General features: G+C 35.8%; 1 protein-coding gene across 6 annotated transcripts in view; it reads right to left on the reverse strand.

Annotated features, from left to right (window-relative positions):
* ABCG2 (ATP binding cassette subfamily G member 2 (JR blood group)) overlaps positions 1-21,005 on the reverse strand; it is a 122,344-nt gene that overhangs the window by 70,683 nt on the left and 30,656 nt on the right. For all 6 annotated transcript variants that reach the window (XM_072943167.1, XM_072943176.1, XM_072943195.1 and 3 more), the window contains exon 3: positions 5,058-5,154. The gene's annotated coding sequence lies outside the window, so the exon portion shown is untranslated. The remainder of the gene's footprint in view (positions 1-5,057; positions 5,155-21,005) is intronic.

The raw sequence follows: 21,005 nt of genomic DNA on the forward strand, positions 1-21,005 counted from the left end.
TTTCCCAACACCAACATGTTTTTTATGTTTTAAAAAATTTCATTTCTTTAAATTTAAATATAGTTGATATACAATATTATATTAGTTTCAGGTATACTACATAGTGACTTGACATTTGCATACATTATGAAATGATCACCACGATCAGCCTAGTAACCATCTGTCCCCATACAAAGTAACTACAATATTACTGACCATATTTCTTATGTGTATACTACATCCCTGTGGCTTATTTATTTTATAACTGGAGGTTTGTAACCTCTTAATCCCCTTCACCTATTTCTACCCCCGCCTCTGCCAACCACTCCTTTGTTCTCTGTGAGTACTTTTTCATTGTTTTGTTTATTTATTTTTTTAGATTCCACATGTAAGTGAGATTATACAGTATTTGTCTATCTCTGTCTGATTTATTTCATTTAGCATAATACCCTCTCAATTCATTGATGTTGTTGCAAATGACAAGATTTCTTTTTTTGTGGCTGAGTAATAGTTTCCTGTATATATATTCCACATCTTCTTTATCCAATCATCTATCGATGAACACTTAGGTTGCTTCCATATCTTCGCTACTGTAAATAATGCTGCTGTGAACATTGGTGTGCATACATCTTTTCAGATTAGTGTTTTTATTTTCTTCAGGTAAATACCTATAAGTGGAATTACTGAATCCTCTGGTAATTCTATTTTTAAGTTTTGAAGAACTTCCATATTGTTTTCCATAGCGCCCACATTAATTTATATTGACACTAACAGTGCACAAGGGTTCCCTTTCTTCCACAGCCTCGTCAATACTTATTACTTGTCTTTTTGATGATAGCCATTCTGACAGATAGTATCTCATTGTGATTTTGATTTACATTCCTCATCTGTTGGCCATTTGTACGTCTTTTTTTTTTTTAAAGTCTATTCGGTTCTCTGCCCATTTTTTAATCAGGGTTTTCATTTTGTTGAGATTTTGTTATGCAAAAGCTTTTTAGTTTGATGTGGTCTCATTTGTTTATTTTTACTTTTGTCTCCCAAGCCTGAGGAGACAGATCCAAAAAAATATCGTTAAGACTGATGTCAAAGGGTATATCGTCTATTTTCTTCTAGGAGTTTTATAGTTTCAGGTCTTAAATTTAAACTCTTTAATCTATTTTGAGTTTATTTTTGTATGTGGGATGAGTAAGGAGTCCAGATTAATTCTTTTGCATGTAGCTGTCCAGTTTTCCCAACACCAGTTATTGAAGAGACTGTCTTTTCTTCACTGTATATTCTTGACCCCTTTAACATAGATTAAAAGTGACTATATTTATTTCTGGGTTTATTTCTGGGCTTTCTATTCTTTTCCACTGATCCATGTGTTTGTTTTCTAGCCAGTACCATACTGATTTGATTATTATAGCTTTATAGTATAGTTTGAAAGCAGGGACCTAATATCATTTCTTGAAAAAACTGTCCTTTTCCCATTGAATGATCTTGGTACTTTTTCTGAAAATCAATTGACCATATATACAAGTGTTTATTCCTGGGATCTGTAGTCTATTTCCATTGGTCTATATGTTGATTCTTATGCTAGTACTGCAATATTTTGGGGTTTTTTTTAATTATAAAATGATTTATTTTATTTGGTCCTTTTAGACATGAAGGAAGTAATAGTACATAGATAGTTCCTATATATTTTTAAAAACATTTTTCTTGAAGTATAGTCAACTTACAATATTATATTAGTTTCAGATGTTTGACATGGTAATTTGATATTTTTAGAGATTATGCTCCATACAAAGTTATTATAAAATACTGATGATATTCCCTGTGCTGTACATTACATCCTTGTACTTTATTTTATATCCAGCAGTTTGTACCTCTTAGTCACTTTCACCTCTTTGCCCCTCCCTCCATTCCTCTCCCTATGATTGATCATTATATAATATCCATCTTTGTCTCCTGTTACTATTTTTGGCTTGAAGTCTATTTGGACTGATGTGAGAATGACTACATCTGCTCTCTTTTGGCCGCCATTTGCTGGGAGGGTCATCTTCCAACAATTCACTCAGAGCCTATGTCTTTAGAGCTGAGATGAGTCTCATAGAGGCAGCATACATTTGGGTCTCATTCTGTCATCCATCTAGCCACTCTAAGTCTTTTGATTGGCGAATTCATTCCATTTATATTTAGGGTGATTATTGATATATGAGCACTTATTACTGCCATTTTATCTTTTGTTTTCTGCTTGCTCTATATCTCCATTGTTTCTTTTTCCTTTTTTTGTCTGCCATTTTACTTTGGTGGCCTTCAGCGATATTTTTCTCAGTTTCCTATTTTTTTTAATGCTTTGTGTCTCTGCTCCAGATTTTTGTTTAGCGGTTACCATGAGTTTTGTATAAAATGTCTCACAGATAAAAGGATCCTTTTCAGCTGATAGCATCTTACCTTCATTTGCCTATACAGATTCCATCTTTTTCTTCTTCCCCTTTTATGTTTTTGTTGTCACAAATTATCCTTTTTTATGTTGTGAGTTCATCACCAAATTAAGTAGCTATAGTTATTTTTAATGCTTTTTCCCCCCTTAACCTTTACACTATAGTGTTAACAACCTACTCTGATACAGTTACAATTTTCTGATTTTGTCTATTTATCACCTTACCCAAAGTTTCATGTACCTTTGCCTTTTCAGGTAGAAGTGCTCCTTTTAACATTTGTTGTAAGGCAGGCCTAGTGGTGATAAACTTAGCTTTTGGCTTCATGGTATTATTTTTATATTAAACAATATAACTACTTACAAAATACGTTAGAGTACTTAGTCCTTAATTTTATACCTGCTTACTTATATCACAATGAGATACCAGTTTACACCACTAGAATGGCTATAATCAAAAAGACACAGTAACAAGTGTTGGTACGAAAATTTGAAGAAACTGGAGTCCTCACACATTGCTGGTGGGAATGTAAACTGGTACAGTTACTTTGGAAAACTAGTGTGGCAGTTTCTTTAAAAGTTAAACATAAATCAACCATACCTTAATATAAATAAAGAATGAATGAATGAATAAATAAATAAAAGTTAAACATAAATTTACCATATGACTCAAGAAATTCAGTCCCAGGAATCTAAGAGAAATAATAACAGATATCCACACAAAGGCCTGTAAGAAAATGTAGTATTATCCATAATAATGAAAACTTAGCAACAGCATGAATTTGCATCAACTGAGTGAGTAGATAAACAAAACTGGGTATATCCATACAGTTCAACAATACTGTTCAGCAATAAATACTAATAATTCATGCTATAAGATGGGCAAACTTCAAAAATATGCTAAGCAAAAGAAGCAGGACAGAAAGATTGTAAGATTCAACTTAATGATGTGCCCAGAGAAAGCAAAGCTACAGAGTCAGAAAGTAGTTTAGTGCTTGAGGTAGGAAAGAGGAATGAATGCAAATAGGCAAGAAGAATTTTTTCTTAACACAACTCTTCCTATAGTGATTCAGCAGTTATTAGTTACAGTATTTTGTGTAATTGGCTCAAAAGAGCCCAGCTGTATACTTGAATCAGTCCATAGTCCAATTAGAGATTTGTTTACACATCCAACATAAATTTTTGACTAAGCCAGCGGGGAGGAGGTTCCAGGAACCATGTTGACTTGTGCTCCATTGTCCCTAAGGTTTGACAGGTGTGACAGGTTTGACAACTTTAAGTGCAATCAAGTTCCCAACACACTTTGACAAGTGCATAAATCCTCCAGTTCCAGTTAGAAAAGAAGGAGCCTTAACCCTTGTCCTAGGCTGGCTTCTCCTTGAAAGGAGAAAGGCTAGGTAGGAGGTGATGCTGAATGTATTAGGTAAACAGCAGTCCAAACTGCACAGATCTCAGCAAGGGGACTTTGGTTCTCTTGGTCCTTCTCCTGTTTCAGCAAAAGGGGCAGCCACGGGGAACTGTGTGATCGCTCCTAGCTCTCCTACACAACTAGCAGGGCGACCTCATTTGCTAGTCAAGGAAGAAGCCTCTCTAGTCTCATTGGACTTTTGCCCAAACCCATCCTTTGTATCACTTCCCTCCAACTTATGTAGGAACAGTACATTTCACTGTAATTGACTGTCCCTTGTCATCACTTTATCAGTGAGGTCTGCTCCTCTCCCCTAGGGCCTGTTCCATACCTGCTTAGTCCACCAGATAAGTATTTTTTCAAAAGAACATCGTCACCTTATCAGATCCAGAAAAAAAATGGGCATTTTAAATCCCATGGAGTCAATCTGTCAAAAGCAGGTGGGGAAAAGTCCTGTGTAGTGTTCACAGCAGTTTTGTGGGAGCTGCAAATGTTCTCTCAGAAACAAAGAGAGTGTGTGAAAGACAGCAGCTCTTTGACTATATACTGCGTAGTGAACCCACTTACATAATTTCAAATATTGTATCCAGCAAGTGTGCCCTCAATTTTGTTGGGAATTTTATGTCTCCCTTCTGGTAGGCATCCAAGGCCACAGAAAAAGTCATCTGCAACTTGCCAATCAAGAAGATATCATTATACAGTGAAAACTCTGGACAGCAGAAGAATTGTCCTCTGACACCCTACAAACATTCCAATTCAAAACATAACACACTTCAATACCAACTATGTACGATGATACCGTACATAAAATGAGTCAGCTCACAGGCTCCTCAAGGACAAAATCACTTAATTTTTATCATTCATTACAAGTTCTACAGCTATATTCAGAGACTCTACAGGAACAGAGATCTCAGGTATTTTTACACAGACATTAACACACCAGCCTCCTGACCATCTACTCTTCTCAGCTGGAAGGCCAGGAAATAAGAGGGAGGAGGTGCAGGTGTTCCAATCCACCCACTAAGCATAGGTCTGCTGTGAGCTTTTTGAGGTGATAGAAAGGTTCTAAAATTGGATCAGTAATGCTTACACCGCTCTATACATTTTCTAAAATTCACTGAATTGTACACTTAAAATGTGTGGTATCTAAATGTCAATAAAGCAGTTTTTAAAAATTACAATAGTTCATTTTAAATATATATATATATATTTATTTAAAACATTAAAGAAATTGTATAAAAACATACTTACTACTGTGCCCTCTCATGTACTATCTACCAAACTGGAAGCCTATGTGTTGACTCGTGTCATTTGTATACGTATCTCAGAGTAAATCTTCTCCTGTCATCTGTTTAATAAGAGAAAATCATAAAATTGTAAGATGAACAAAGCAATACAAAAACCTGAAATCATCTCCAATTACTAGTCTGTTAATCAGATTTTTCTCAATACAATACAACCAAATGCAGAAATAAATTCATTTCAGAGGGTTTTTGCAACTGTAATAAACCTTTTCCACAACACTTTTCTGTTCTTCAAAAATAGTAGTTTTATTGATTCACTTCCTAACAAGTAAATGTATAAATTTTAACATATAAATCATAAATTTTTTTAACACATTGGATTTGTTATTTACTTTTAATTTTAAAAAACATTTCTGTTTTAAAACAGGAAAATAAACAACTCTCCTGGGCCACAGGTGGTACAAAAAGATCAAGCTTAACTATATTTTTACAGTTTTTCAGTTTAAAAGAATTTATTCAGTTTATTATTGCTCTCAAGGCTCCCACAAAGGTAGATGAGATTTTATTTAGACAGCAAAGGTTTAACTTTGTAAAACATTTTTAAAAATCAGTTGGTCCATTTCCTCCTTTACCCCACATTTCATAGAAACAAAGAGTGCTCTGTCCCACGTCCTTTTTCCCTGTTGGTTGGAAATCCAAGTGTGACTGGCATTCCTGTGGCTATCTTGGACGGCGAGATGACCGGGAATAGAAGCCACGTATGACAAAGCAACAACACAGAAAGAATGAGAGTTCTTGAAACCATGGAATTGTTATACTACCTCTGGAATGCCTACCTCTGGATTTCTTGAACATGAGAGATAAACATCTACATTGTTTTATATCACTATCTTACCACTGAACATAATTCTAATGAGTATACTGAGATCAGAGTAATGGTACAGAGGGAGCCGTAGACCCAAAGCTCTGAGATTGGAAGTGCTGGGAATCTTCAAGGCACAGCAAGGTAAATGGGCTAAGGTATCAGCAATGGGAGGGAGAATGGAAGGAGATGGGGTGAGCGCTAATGGGGAGGCAGATGGGGTAAGGCCTGGTGGCTCATTGATTGGTACTTTGAGCTTTTATTTAGACGTAGAAAGCCACTGGAGGTTTTGAGAAGAAAAATGACTTGACTTGATTTATATTTGAAATGAATTTCTTTGTAGAGAACAGACTGATGCTAATGTCTAAAAATCCTCACAGTGGGTACATAATTATTTATTACAATATTCTCTATATTTATTTTATATGTTTAAAACACTCTAGTGTTGACCTTAGAAATAAAAGTCAGTTATTTCATTGGCAAAAATGGGTTTATCTGGGAATAGCAGAGAATTACAATTCAGGACAAGCAAGCCATAGCAAAAACCATAGGCAAGTCCAACGAGCAAAGGAGAAGAACATTATTTTATACAGAAAACAGGAGTAGTCAGGAGAGGTTCTTTTGAATGAGTCCTTTGGAAAAAAGTCAGAGTTCAGGGTGATGATGGTTTCTCGTTGGCTGAGTTGCTAGGGTAGTGGATTTCTTATAGGCCATGCAATGTATACCTTTTCCTGCTGGAGCCTGTAACTGATGATTCTTTTCTGTTGATGATTCTTCTTTTGGGCTCTGTAACTGACAATTCTTCCTATAGTAGATGTGGGGTTGTACTGCACCAGGGCTCCCCCCTCTGGCCTCCCAACTACATTTAGTGAGGTTTCACTTTATTAATTTTTACAATAGGTTATAAAATTTCATGGGTAAATTTTCACAATTACCTTTATTAACTGGCCAAAGCTAAAGCTAAATCATCTGTAACTAGTTTATGGTAACCTATCAGAAAAACGAACATGTTAACACAAAGGATTTGGTCCAGATAAAAACTAAAAAACAGTCCAAGAATTGTTGAGAGTCCATTTGGTGGATGGTGGGCTCAGAGAAGACTGCACTTGAATCCTGCATCCAGGTTTTACTAACTGTGTGATGATCTTGACTAAATCATTTAACCTTCCTAATCTACCAAAGCGTAGTCATCTTTGTCTCTGAAGATTCTGTGAGGATTAAGGGCTTAGCACAGTTCCTGGCACAGAAGAATCACCCCATAAATGGTGTCTTTATTATTACCAGTCACAATTATGAGAGTTTGAGGATATTAACTACACTTTTAACACTGGATCCGGGCAACATGAAACTTCCCGTGCCTAAAGAGTTTTTTCTCTGTTCTGGGTTGAAACAGCTCACACAAGCATTTTCCATTACTTGGATGAAAATGCTCTCAAATATATACTCTTGATACCTGGAAGTGCCTGTTTAGGTGACCTGAGTAACTCAGTCATGAAAAGGAATGTCCTGTAACAAAATCAATTAATTATCATTCTGATTCATACCTCAGTTTCTTGACTTCAGTTATCATGAATCACCAACTAGGAGCCCAACAGCACAAGTACACTGAAAAGATCAAGTGATCAGGCCCACATAAGTGAGGCCAGCCTCTTAACACTGTTGATCTTGCCTCACAACTGTTTACTGTGGGGGCCCAGGGCAGGCTACCCCAAAATATGCCTCAATGGCAAAGTGATTATTTTGAATTAAAGTTATCTGGAAAACAGCTTGTAGGAAAAAAATGATATTGACTTCTTATTACAGAAGACTAAAGATGACCATGCTACACTGAAAAATTTTCCTTTGAGAAAATGTATGTTTCTAAAAATTATGAAATTTGCTAATCTAAAGAATGTTAATGTAACAGACAGTTCATAATGGATTACTTCTTAGTTTTCACTAGAAATCAAGGTTTCTAAGGGCTAAAAATTCTAATTAATATATGCAATTAAAGCTACTAAAATAACAGGGAAAACATCTCTGTATACATGGAAAAATTAGATATGTGTTTTGGGGTGAAAGGCTTGAGGTATGGAAATACATTTTGAAGGAAATTAAAGTGATTTTATTCTAAAACAAAGCTGATTATTTCTAAATGGGAAAGAAAACAGGGGCAAACTAAAATGGACATAGGTTTGTAAAAAAAGGAATCTTTGGAATTTTTTGCATGGTTAGGACTAAGATTGGAATGAATTTAATTAAGTAAATAAATTTTAATATCAAAAGTCAGCTGGTACAAAATTAAAATTTGGGTTTTTTCTCTGTTAAAAAGGACAACTTTTTTTTAAATCATTGGTCTGATTTTAATGAGAAATTATAAACAAAGATTTTCTCTACCTTTAATGTAGTCTGTCTAGAAAAACAAAGATCCTATATTTAGTCTTAAACATCTCTCTGATTACTTAGCAAAAAAAGAAAAGGGAAAGAAAACAAAACAAAAACCTGAGTCTTTTCAGTATTAAAAGAGCTAAGTCCTTTTATAATTATTTAACTTTCTGTATTTGCCTGCAAAATCTTTGTCATGGATAACTAAGTATTATTTCACAGTGATCTATGATCCTACTTGACCAAGTGTTTTAAAACCCTTTAAAATGATGATATAACCTTCCTAGGTTATATTGTATGGGTAAAAGTTATTAATATAAATGCTCTAAAAATTAAATGGAATTCCTAAAGTTTGGCCATATCCCAATGTCATGTTATCAGTCATAATTCTAGTTATTATCTTAAAATGTTGTGTGTCACAAAGATAACCAAATTTCCTTGTCAATTCCACCATACTGTATGAGGTCTTTAATAATGAACATTTTTATCATTTACCAACAGTTATTGTTTTACTCAGATGCTTTTACAAAAGCTTCCTGCAAATGTGTTTCATCTTCAGAGAAATTCATAGAAAGGAAGCTAACAAGTACTCTAGAATACAAGTTTCTGGTGACTTTCAAGTCATACCACTGAATTAGATAAGAATTTACAGAATGGAGAAACTGATAACTTCATAAAATTTCTAACAAAAGATCAAGCAAAATAAGAATTACATAAGACTAAATGAAATGAGGAAGATGGTTATAATTTTTTATGACTTCAAGATTAGAACCAACAATGGATTTTTTAATGTTTCGTGTCTCCAAATTTCAGGAAAACTTTCTCTCTTTTCTCTCAAGCTAATTCTGATTAAGAACAATTTGGTAAATTATACCTTTATAAGGAGAATTGAAACATTTATCTTTTCCTCCCTACCTCATCCCTCCAGAATTCAGAAACTCTCAGTGAATATTCTTCTTTTCTTGGCAATATAGTTATTTGCATATGTTCAATAAGAATTTGTTCTCCTTATAAGAGGACACAACTGGAAGCACTGATTGTATTACTAAAGTTTTGACTAGAGTAACTTATTTGAGAGAGAGCATACATAGATATGACCAGACAGCTTTGACTTTATGGACCAATAAAGCCCCTTGGAAAACCAGCCTGATACCTTGCTTACCCAGTTCCCAGTGCCTTACCAAGTGAGTAAGGAAGGTCACTTCCTAGCAAGCCCAGCAACCTCAGAATATTTTAGGGACCTCAAGAAGAGAGGTATAGCAGGTATAGACCTCAAATCTATAGGTATCGCAGGCCAATTTTGATGACAAACGTTTGACTTGGCTCCTCAGCCTCAAGAGGCTATTAAAAGTTCAGTCTGGAGATTCATTATAAAAAGTTCCAGCGAAGTAGATTTAAAAGAGCCTGTGCGGCCAAGAGCTATTATTGCTGTACTTAGGTAAATAACCAGGCCAAGTTGATTGAATCTAGACTTATTCTGCCAACAAATTACTCTTAATTTGGCTACCTTTGGTAAAAATGAGGGTGATTTTAGACAAAAATCTGTTTCAGTAGAAACTATAATACACACTTGTGGATATTAGATTCTAGGGCTATTAATTTTCTTTGAGGTTTTGTATTTTCTGAAAACTGGACTGGATGCTGAATTTTTCTAGTTTCCTCCAATATTTGACTACAACCCTCCAAACTAACATTTCTAATTTTCTCCCACTCATTTATCTTGGAATCATTGAGAACTAAAACTTCCCTTTTTCCTGAAGTCCTACATATTGAAGCTGGATGTCTTAATATAAACTTTGGAAAAACACCACATAGCTCATGTTTAGACAATCTTCCTCATGCCTCTTGCTATATGGGCCACTCAGAATGTTTACCTGAACATCTGATGACAACATCAAAGACGTTCAAACCACAAAAGATGCTCCAGCTGTGAAATCTAGAAATTTCAGCTGACCAGCCTCAGAACTCAAAAACTGATCTATAATTTGCCCTAATTATTAACTATTGCTTTTCTGTTGTCTCCATAGAAATGCCTCTTATTAAATACCTGTCTGCACCAGAGGCCTAACTTTGAGAGCCCAACTGCATCACCACCTCCTGAAATGAGTCTACCTAAACTGATGTATCATCAAGATTAAGAGACTTGTTCATTGAAATGGAACAGCTCAATTTTTAATATGTGAAATTTCCAGGGAAGTTTCAGGGGAAGGAACTTTTGGGGCCCAGGACAGGCCACTCCAAAATATGCTTCAATGGAATTTCGCTTATTTTAAATTAAAGTTACTTGAGAAAAAGCTGGTGAAAAAAAAATTTTTTTAATCGCTCTGAGTCTCTCTTTCCCTATGAGAGTGGAAAATAAATCCCCCATGTGCAGGTACCCTCCCTACACCAGGAGGGCAGAAAGCATCCTTAACAACAAAGTTAGGGAATTCAAGGCTAAGAAAACTGTATAAACAGAACTTTACCTTCTTTAGTCTGCTACCCCAAACACAGCTCCTTTGTTTTGTTAAATCTTCACAAATAACTGTTTCTTTGTTTTAAAATGATATATAAACAGCCTGCTTTGGTTGCTTCAGGGGTCCCATTGCTATGAGACCTCTGTGCATGCAAATTAAATTTTTTCCTGTTAACCTGTCTTGTATCAATTCAATTATTAGACCAATCAAAAGAACTCAAGAGGGATAAGGGGAAACTTTGCCTTCCCCAACCCTACCAAGTATCAATTATTGCTGCTTGAGCATCAATTAGTCATTTCACAACCAATTCAGCCATAGAAACAAACAAAAAATGTGTTTGCCATCACTGTTACAGGTCAGAAATTGGCATTTAAAACCACTCAGGCAGACTCCCTAATTTCAATCAGACACGTAAGGACCTTGGAAGCCACCACTCTTTCCTAACAACAAATAAAACAGCTGAATACATTGAAAATCAATAGCTTTTCTTAGATCTGTCAGAGAATTAATGACATGTGGTAAACTGCTTCTCCTAAAATTGGACAGATACAGAAATCACAACTTGATGGAGAAGAAACCCACAAACAAAAACCTCTGTGGGAGCCAGGGCCAGGGTAGGAGAATCTGAACTGGAACTGACAAATTGCCAGAGGCTCAGAGCAGGTAAGTTTGTGAATTAATTCCAAAGGGGCTCCTCTCTTTTGTGAGTTTTACCTCCTGGAATTCCACCATGTTCTCACAGGACAGATCAGAGAAAAATCCCCTTGGGCTTCCTGCAGGAAAAGTAACAATTTTGAAACACATCAGAACATTCTGTTCTTAAGAAAGCCCTGAAGAGAAACTCTTTCACCAGAACCTAAATGACAGAAAAAGGAACTACCCAACTCCAGCCCGCTCCAGGAATCCTGTCTTATCTAAGTAAGGTTTAGGGCACAGGACTGGGGGTGCAGAGAAACTGAGATGCACTTGCAAAGTTCACAGCCCAGAGCACAGGCTCACTTTTAAGGAATGAGACGTAATCATAAGACTATAGAATGCTTCCCCTCTCCTCACACCTTACCACTTCTTCACTAATGGCCTGTTTATCAGAGTTCTTTTTACCTAGGACATAATGTCTGGCTTTCAGCAAAAAATTACGAGGCATTCAAAGAGGCAAAAATAAAAAAAACAGTTTGAAGAGACAGAGCAAGAATCAGAACCAGCCTCAGATATGGCAGGGATGTTGGAATTATCAGATCATGAATTAAAACAACTATGATTAATATGCTGAGGGCTGTAATGGAAAAGGTAGACAATATTCAAGAACAGATGGGCAATGTAAGCAGAGATGGAAATTCTAAGAATCAATAAGACATGCTAGAGTACAAAAACACTAGAATAGAAATAAAGAAAATCTTTCATAGGCTTATTAGTAGATTGAACACAACTGAGGAAGAATCTCTGAGCCTGAGGATATGTCAATAGAAACTGAAAGTAAAGAGAAAAGACGGGGAAAAAAGGGAACAGAATATCAGAGAACTGTGGTACAACTACAAAAGGTGTAACATACACATAATGGGAGCATCAAAAGAGGGAAAGAAACAAAAGCAATATTTGAAGCAATAATGACTGAGAACTTCCTCCATATTAAGATAAGACAGCATACTACATTCCTTAGTAAGCTTGGGCTGCTGTAACACACTATCATAGACTGGATGACTTAAACAATAAATATTTATTTTTCAGAGCTATGAAGGCAGAGGCTGAGAAGTACAAGATCAAGGTGCCAGCACATTCAGTTCCAGGGAGGACCTGTGTCTTGGTTTGTAGATGGACATCTTCTTGCTGTATCTTCCCGTGGCAGACAGCAAAGAGAAAGAGAGTAAGTTCTCATGGCTCTTTTTATAAGAACACTAATCCCACTCGTGAAGGTTGCACCCTCATGAGTTAATTACTTCTCAAAGACCCTACCTCTTAATACCATCACACATGGGTTAGGACTTCAACATCTGAATTTGGGGGGGACACAAACATTTGGTTCATAACATCACAATATACAGCAAGCTCAGAGAACACCAAGCAGGATAAATGCCAAATAAACTACACCTAGGCATATCACATTCAAACTGCAGAAAATCAAAGGTAAAGAACAATTCTTGAAAGAAGTCATAGGAAAAAAAGTATCTTACCTATAGAGGAGCAAAAAGTTACATCCCACTGCTCCTCAGAAACTATGCAAGTGAGAAGAAAGTGGAAATATTTAAAATGTTGAGACGAAAAAACCCACCAACCTATAATTCTGTACCCTGCAAAGAATTATCCTTCAAAAGTGAAGAAGAAATAAAGACTTTCTCAGATGTACACTAAGGGAATTTGTTGCCAGTATATCAGCCTTGCAAGAAATGTTCAAAGAAGTTCTTTAGAGAGAAGGAAATTGATATAGGTCAGAAACTTGGATCTATATAAATTAAAAAAAAGAACATTAAAGAAGGAATAAATAAAAGTAAATAAAACTTTCATCTTTCTTACTCTTAATTAATCTAACAAAGAACAATTTGTTCAAAATAATAAGAACAATAATGTATTCAGTTTGGTATGTGGATATATATGCTTATGCATATTTATATGTAAGTGACTGAATGACAACAATGATACAAAGGAAGTCAGGGGGTGGAAATTAGGAATATTTTGTTATTATGAGGTACTTACACAACCCAAGAAATGATACAGTGTTATCTGAAAGTGAATTTGGGTTACCTGTATATTCAATGTATACTGCAAAGGTATGTTGCAAATTTGAGGAAAATCACTAAAAAGTTTTCAAAAAGTTAAAAAATTGATATGCTAAGAAATGAGAGAAAACTGAATCATGTAAATGCTCATTTAAGACCGCAAATGGCAGAAGAAGAATGGGAGACAAAAACAGGAACAAAGAACAAGGGTAATGAATAGAAAACAATAACAAACATGGTAGATATTAATCAAAATATATTAATAATCTCTTTAAACATCAATGATATAAATACAACTGAAAGAAATAATCAAAGTGGATCAAAAAACAAAATTCAACTACCTGTTATCTTAAGAACCCTCTTTAACTATAAAGACACATATATACTAAAAATAAAGAAAGATATACCATTCTAACATTAGTCAAAAGAAAATAGGAGTACCTATGTTAATTTCAGACAGAGTTGACTTCAAAGCAAGGAAAATTATCAGGGATAAAAAGGTGCATCCCATAATGATAAAGGAGTCAATTCTCCAAGAAGATAAAACAATTTTTAACATGTATATACCCAACAACAGAGCATCAAAACATGTGAGGCAAAGCTGATAGAACTGCAAGGAGAAATAGATAAATCCACAGTAATAGTTCAAGACTTTAACACCCTTCTGTCAGAAATAAACATATCCAGCAGGTAAAAATGGAGTAAAATCATAGCTAAGCTCAACAGCACCATCAATCAACTGGATATAATTGGCATCTATAGACTACTTCCTCCAGTAACAGCAGATCATATATTCTTCTCAAGCTCACATGGAACATTCACCAACACAGATCACATTCTAAGTCATAAAACATACTTTAAAAAATTTAAAAGAATATAAATCACACAATGTCTCTGCTCAGACCACAATGGATTTAAAAGAAAATCAATAACTGGAAAGACAGCTGGAAAAATCCCCAAATATTTAAAAATTAAACAACACTCTTTTATTTTATCTTATTTATTTTAATTAAAATATAGCTGACATGCAATATGATGTTAGTTTCAGGTGTACTACATAGTGATTTGATAATTGCATACATTATGAAATGATCACCATGATTTAAGTCTAGTAACCATCTGTCCCCACACAGTTATTACAATATTATTGACCATATTTTTTATGTTGTATATTATATCCCCATGGTTTGTTTATTTTATAATTGGAAGTTTGTACCTCTTAATCCACTTCACATATTTCTTACCCCTCAGTACCCTCTTTTCTGGCAACCATCCATCTGTTCTCTGTATCTATGAGTCTGTTTTTCTTCTGTTTTGTTTTAACAATACACTTAACATATGTAAGGGAGAAATATAAAGAGAAATTAAACAGATGTTGAACTAAATGAAAAAGAAAATACAACTTATCAAAGTTTGTGTGATGCAGCAAAAGCAGTGCTTAGAGGAGAATTTATAGCAGTGAATGAATATATTAGCAAGGAATTAAGATCTAAAATCAATCATCTGCACTTCAACCTTAGGAAACTAGAAAAAGAAAATTAAATTAAATACAAAGTAAGCAGAGGAAAAGAAATAATAACATTCAAGGAGAAATAATAAAATTGAAAAAAAAATCAATAGAGAAAGTCAATGAAGGACCAAGCCACATACTGGAAGAAAATATCTACAAAAGACATATCGGCTACATGACTGTTATCCAAAATATCCAAAGAACTCTTAAAACTCAACACTAAGAGAACAAATAGCCCAATTAAAAATTGGGCCAAAGACCTGAACAGATACCTCACCAAAGAAGATATACAGATGGCAGATAAGCATATGAAAAAAGATACTCCACATTACATGTCATTATGGAATTGCACATTTAAACAACAATGAGATACCACTACACACCTATTAGAAAGCCCAAACTCTAAAACACTGACAATATCAAATGTTGTCCAGGAATGTTCATTTTTTGCTGGTGAGAATTCAAGTTGTTTCAGCCGCTTTGGAAGACAGTTTCACAATTACAAAACTAAACATACACGTCCCATGAGACCTAGTGATCATGTTCCTCTGTATTTACCCAGTGAGTTGAAAACTTAAGTCCTCACCGAAACCTGAACACAGATGTTTACAGCAGCTCTATTTACAGTTGCCAAAGCTTGGAAGCAACCAAGGTGTCTTTCAGTAAGTGAATGGATAAATAAACAATTTCCCCATTCTAGACAACGGAATATTATTCAGTGCTAAAAATAAATGAGCTATCAAGCCATGAAAAGACTTGGAGGAACCTTAAATGCATCTTCCTAAGTGCAAGAAGCCAGTCTGGAAAGACTGCATATTGTATGATTCCAACTACATGAAATGCAGACAGTAAGAAGTCAGTGGCTGCCAGGTGGAATGGGAAAGGGAGGAATGTGGAGCCAAGGAGATGTTTACAGCAGGGAAAGTCTTCTCTACAATACTGCAGTGCTGGATACATTTGTCAAAATCCAGAGATCCATAGAATGTATAACACCAAGAATAAACCCTAATGTAAACTGTGGACTTGGGGTGATAATGACGTGCCAATGTAAGTTCATCAATTATAAAAAATGTTCTGCTCTGGAGCACTATGTTGATAGCAGGCAAGGCTGTGCTTATAGAGGAGAGAGGGTATGTGGGAACGCTGTGCTCTGTTCAATTTTCTGCGAATCTAAAACTGCTCCAAAAAATAAAGTCTATTTAAAAGAAAAAAGGAAACATAATGAGCATTTAATGGAGATACGTGTACATGTAAACAATAACATCAAAACCTGTGTGACAGAAATTATTCACCTAGAATGTCAGGCTTTTTAAAAATCTCAGTTCTACTACATAGAACAAACTACATAGTTTGTCACCTTGGCCAAGTTCCTATTTCCTCATCTGTCACAAAAGGGATCCCTATTTCCTAGATGCTGGAGACAAGATGAATTAAACCACGTAAAGTGTTTAGAAAAGTGTCTGGCAGTTATTAAGTACACACTATGTGTTAGCTATTATTAATATTACAAGAGAAAAATGAACACAACATTTTGTAAAATGTATCATGCCAGGAGATGGCATGGCTGTCCGTACTGTTCAGTTCATTTTAGGTTATGGATTAGTTGGCCCCATTTGGTAGAGCAAGAGAGCTCCATTTTACTTTATTTGTTCTGTTGCCTACAAGTAAAGGGTGTAGTTGAAAGTGTTTTGAAGGAATAAAGGATTTTGGTTCCTTCTGGTGAAAGAAGATTGGTTATTCTCTCCATCAGAGAATGATTTATTGCATTGCTTTGGAGGCACTGGCTGTGGGGATTAGGATGCTAAGAGGAGTATTTGATTTCATAATTTTAAGAGTAGTGAGTTCTGCATGGAAACAGACTTGAAATCCAGGTCTTAAGCTGCTACAATATTTGTCAGTTAAGTACAAAATATGTTTGCGATCCCATAGAACAGGAAGGCCAGGCTGGCCTGAACAATGCTACCTAGTTTCTTAAGAGTACTGCCAATTCTTTCTTTTAGCTTTGCTTTCTTAAAGCTGCTTCCTCTTTGGCCAAAAGCTCTTCATCCTTTCCTGAAGCACATCTACCAGTAGGGACACTGGTAGGAAATGGCCAAAAAATCCCTTTAGTTTTATTTTCTTCAATTTCCACTGGCAGAAAACTTGACAGCCTGTCTTCTTTCCTGAAACACAATCACCAAAGCTGTTTGTGTCTTGGGCTCTTCTCTACAGAATGTTTGCAAAGTCTTCTAAAGACACCAGCAGACTGCAATATACCAGCTCATCACTGTGCACATTATCCTGCTACATATGGGGTGCTTGACTCTCTCTTGGTTTATTTGGTAAAACTAAGATTCTAACCTTAAAATACATAAGCATTAAATCCCTTGGGTATGTGTTTCAATTACATTTTGAGTTGCAAAAATTCTTTTCTCTTGGAAAAGTAGGGGTCTAAATTTTCGTTTAACACTACCTAATTTACACACTGATTCTCACTTGATGTAAAGAAGAAAATGAAAACATAAATAACTTCGTGCTAAAAAAGTACTCCCCTCCTTCACTTTCACAAAGGTACTCTTAGCTTTTCTTTGGTTGTGGTGACCAGTCCAACCACATATTCTTTTAAAATGTTTAAGAGATGCATGTCTTTCTATAACCTCTGACCTTACGTTAACTTCAGCCCCTTATTGCTTTATGTCTGGGCTGTCTTCTAACTACTGTATTCTCTACCAACAACGCTCACTTCTTTAATCCAATCTAAACCATCCTACACCTTGTTCTGGGATAATCTTTATTCTAGAACCACCAAACTCTTTAATCATATTATTGCCTATTGAAAAATCATTCATTCTTTCCCCTCTCAAGAGAGTCAAGTCCAAATCCTGAGCCAGAGAAACATGACCATCACAACCTGGGTGCTAAGAGGTCTGTCCCCACTCTTGTTTTGTAAACAGCTAGGCTGCAGTGCTAGAGGGTCAACGTGCATCTCACAGTCACTTCTCCTATTCTCTCACTTCCATCCCTTTGCGTGCACTCTTGCTTCTCAGGCCTTTCCCTACTCTTCATTTTCAAATCTAATACAGTTTTCAAAGCCAGGACTTTTTAAGCCCAACTTCTCCATGAAACCTTCTCCTCTGTAGCCTACAGTGGTCTCCTACTCGGAGCTCTTAACACTTATTCTCACTTCCATTCATTTGGCAGCTTACCACTTACTACCTCTTATATGTCTTCAAAACCACTGTCTCCTATTGTCATTTAACTTTGGGATGTTTACATGTTATTCCCTCAACTAAATCATTAGCTCTTCCATTCATTCATTAGTATTTACTGGGTTTACTAAGTGCTGGGTACTATGATAGTTATGGGGAGAAAGCCCCTGTTTTCTCCTTATACCACAGTTCTAAAAGCAGAAATTTTTTAATGTGTGACAAGTAGGTTTCAGGCATAATGCTCTAGCAGAAGCTCCTGCCACATTCTTCATCATCCAGTGGGGAAATCTGTCAAGGGCATTATAGAATATCAAAAGGATAATTTTTATTAACTTTTCCTGGATCTTTAACACTATAGAGTTAACATTTATCACCCGTTTAGTTGGACTCCCTACCTGATGCTTTTACAAAAAACGTATTTTAGTATCACCATTAGAAGCAGATTCTATGAGATGGTGTAATGTGGTTAATTATCAAGTGATATAAACAGGGGTGGATCCTAGGTTACTTCCTTTTATCTGAAATCTTAGTGATGTGGGACTGTAGTTGATTTGAACAAATACCCTTCTTTCACTAAGACTAGGAGGACAAGCAATCTGTCACGGGCTGATGAGATACACTAAATTTGGCCTTTATGGATCCTCTCAAGGGACTTTTCAGGGGGTGAAAAGCCTATTTAAAAGTTTACTTGGGTTTTAGAAATTAGTATTTGGTGATCAAAGTTATAAATTCAAGACTCTAGTCTTTTTTAAGTCTATAATTCAGTTTACCAATGCTATTGCCCTATTTATATGTCTAGTAAAGTTTATGATTCAATTCTAAGAGATCTTTCAATAGTGTTTGGTTTAATCTATAAACTTACTGAATTTAACACTCCCAAACACTTAAAACTGTATGTAGAAGAAAACTTGAATTTCTTTAGTGTGTTGGGAACCCCCAGACTATGCCCATTTTCAGAGATTCACTGGAAGGATTTACAGTACTCAATGTATAGGTCTAGTCAGAGCTAAGATTTATTATAGCAACATAGCAAGGATACACAGGTAGATCATAAGGGAAAGACAAAGGGAGAGTCTAGAGGACTCTATCTGCAAGCTGCCTTATGCTCGCTTCTTCTCACAAGGGGTCACACAGAACACGCTCTTCCCCCAGCAATGAAAGAGGACTCTATCTGCAAGCTGCCTTATGCTCGCTTCTTCTCACAAGGGGTCACACAGAACACGCTCTTCCCCCAGCAATGAAAACTCCACATGTGTGCAATATTTTGGCCCAGGGAGACCACTAAAGGCTTAGAGCCCAAGGTTTTTACTGGGAGCTAGGTATGTAGGCATGCTCTGCTTAGCATGTACCAAAATTCCAGACTCTCAGAAGGTGAGCAGGCATTCAGCATATACTGTTTGTTTGCACAGTCTAGGCAAAGTGAACCACCCTTATCAGTTAACTGTTGAGTGGGAACACTCTGTGACTCAATCTCCCAGATGCCAACCAAGGGCCAATCTTGAGAGCAGGCCTTTCTAAGGACAGAAGCCTCAGGCCTCCTGTGTTCACTCTTTTCTGCACACTTAAGTACTCCTATTTTCTAATTTAACAAATTAAGCCTCCCCAATTGCTCAAATAACCCATATGAAGGAAATGATTGAAATTATAAATACGGTCAACCCTAATTCTTTAAATGTCCTGTTATTTTTCTACAGATTTAGTAAGATTTCAACTTTAAATCAAAAGCCTAAATCACTTATTTAATTGCACATCTGAAATTGGACTGAAAAAATTTCTGTGATTAATCCCAATTCTTCCTAGAATGAAAGATGCTTTAACACTAAGGAAACTATGCCACGCCTAGCACTGTTGGCAGTTATCTTAGCTGGTGAGGAGGCAGCATGACCTGGAACTGGAGACTTCTGCAGAGGCTGATTTCTTGCCCTGACCTTGAATTGTGGTTAACTGGGTAACTTCAAAATGAGTTATTGTGATATCTCTGCATTTAGGTTATATATTAGCTAATTCATCTGATTGCTGACTGAAGATATTTTCTCCCAGTATGTGGCTTGTCTCCTTATTCCTTTGACATTGTCTTTCACAGACTAGAAGTTTTCCATTTTAATCAAGTCTAGCTTATAATGATTTCTTTCATAGATCTTCCCTTTGGTTTTGTAGCTAAAAAGTTATTGCCATGTCCAAGTTCACCTAGATTTCCTCCTACATTATCTTCTTGGAGTTTTACAGTTTTGGACTTTCCATTAGGTCTATGACCTGCTTCGAATTAATTTTGTGAAGGGAGTTCAGATTTGTGCTTAGATTCTCTCTCTCTCTCTTTTTTTTTTTTTTGCATGTAGCTGTCCATTTGTTCCAGGACCATTTGTTGAAAACTATCTTTATTCCACTGTATTGCCTTTGCTCCTGTGTCAAAGATTAGTGGACTATATTTATGTGGGTCTTTTTCCAAGCTCTCTATTCCGTTCCATGTTCTATTTGCCTGTTCTTTCACCAATCTCATACTGTCTTGAGTACTGTAGCTTTTAGGAAGTCTTGAAGTCAGGTTATCTCAGTCCTCCAACTCTGTACCTCTCCTTCAATAATATGTTGGCTATACAAGGTCTCTTGCCTCTCCATATAAATTTTAGATTAGTTGGTCAATATCCATAAAATAACTTTCTGGATTTTTTTTTTAATAAGGATTGCACTGAATCTATAGATCAAGCTGGGAAGAACTGACATCTTGACAACATTGAATCTTCTTATTCATGAACATGAAGTATCTCTGCATTTATTTACTCTTAGATTTCTTTCATCAGAGTCTTGTAGCTTTCATCATATAGATCTTTTTCATATTTTGTTAGATTTATACCTAAGTATTTCACTTT

The sequence above is a fragment of the Vicugna pacos genome, chromosome 2 (assembly GCF_048564905.1).
Source record: "Vicugna pacos chromosome 2, VicPac4, whole genome shotgun sequence".
NCBI classification, from domain to species: Eukaryota; Metazoa; Chordata; class Mammalia; order Artiodactyla; family Camelidae; genus Vicugna; species Vicugna pacos.